Source organism: Charadrius vociferus, unplaced genomic scaffold (assembly GCF_000708025.1).
Source record: "Charadrius vociferus isolate BGI_N301 unplaced genomic scaffold, ASM70802v2 scaffold621, whole genome shotgun sequence".
In the NCBI taxonomy this organism is placed as follows: Eukaryota; Metazoa; Chordata; class Aves; order Charadriiformes; family Charadriidae; genus Charadrius; species Charadrius vociferus.
Genome location: NW_009646926.1, coordinates 409931 through 411433, shown reverse-complemented (window position 1 = coordinate 411433; position 1503 = coordinate 409931). Strand labels below are relative to the sequence as shown.

Below are 1503 nucleotides of genomic sequence, written 5' to 3'. Positions count from 1 at the left end.
AGTTTCAGCTGGGGTTTGTGCCTTTGGAGCCTCCTGAGAGGCAAACCATGCAAGCTCGATTTCACTAGTCCCACACAAAAGCTCGATTTCACTGCTTCCTCAAGCATGGGGTGAGCCTGCTGGCTGGGCGTTCTCATCCGAAGATAGACTGTTTAAGGTAAAGCTCCTTTTGATAAGAATTCAATAATTTAAAAAAAAAACAAACAAACGAAACCAATCCTTGACTGTTAAAGTCCTATTGAAGTATGCCAGTATTTCAGCGCAGAGTCTTTCTTCCAAAATGTTTTCATCAAAAGTCCTCTACCAAGTACCATCAGTGCAGTCCCTCGTTCTTAAGGGGTGTGTATGAGCGTTCTGTGCCTCTCCCCAACCTTCCTCACCTCCCAGGGGACTGTCTAACTGTTTCGGTGCTCAAGATAAATAAATAGATAAATGCTAGTTGGGTGTTAATTCTTTTGACTTACAGGTCATTTTCTTTGTCTAGTTTTCAAGGACTGATTTGGTACTCTTAAGTCTTGGATTTAGATAAATGTAATATGTTAATGTGCTTGGATTGGAAATACTGCAAGGTATGGCTGAAGTTTTACTTTCTGATAGACCTGTAGTAACGTTCTACATAGAACATTTTCTAATTCCCCGACTTCTTCTCTCTACAGACAGCACAAAGATGAAATAGCAGGTGATATATTTGATATGCTTCTCACATTTACTGACTTTCTGGCTTTCAAAGAAATGTTTTTGGATTACAGAGCTGTAAGTATGTCACATTTTTAAATTTTCATTGGCATAATGGCTGTTGGGTTTGTGTAGCTCTGCCTGAGAGTGCCAAAGGCAGTGTTACTATAGTGGCACTTACTCAAAGGCTATACATGGTCGAAAGGAAAATAACTTTACTTGAGTGGCTATTTAAACTCAAAATGCACATTTAATAATTTTTAGAAAACATGAATGAAGCTGGCACGTGGAGCGGTTGTTCAGAAACACGCGCATGTCTTCGAATGTTGGTTTCCAGCTGAACATAGGGGAACAATTTTTTCCTGTGTGGGTGACCGAGCGCTGGCACTGTTTGCCCAGAGAGGCTGTGGAGTCTCCATCCTTGGAGATACTCAGATGCCATCGGGACATGGTCCTGAGGGAGCTGGGCATTGGACCAGATGACTTCCCAAGATCCCTTCCCACCTTGACTGTTCTGGGATTCTGTGATAAGGGGGTGTTTTGGTTTTGGTTTTTATTTTTTTCTCGGCCAATCCAAAATTAGCTTTTTAAGCTTATTCCATTTGTATTTCTCCTCCTCTCTGTCCAGGCTGGAGAAACAAACAAAGTATTAAGGTTTTTGGATGAGCCTCTTCCTAGGGAAATGAAATACATGTAAATGCTCTCCCGTGTCTGTCCAGTGGCAGCTGACAAAGGACCGAGGACAAACGAGTCAAAGTTGTTGTCAGAGTTGTGCCCTCTGCTACTTCCCCCCACCCCTTTAAGTTTTGTGAAAATGGGGGCAGGTTG

The 1503-nt window shown here is 42.2% G+C and overlaps 1 protein-coding gene across 1 annotated transcript in view; it reads left to right on the top strand.

The window, feature by feature from the left end:
* The window catches only part of ARL2BP (ADP-ribosylation factor-like 2 binding protein), an 8334-nt gene that overhangs the window by 6267 nt on the left and 564 nt on the right, over nucleotides 1-1503 (top strand). The window lies entirely within an intron of this gene.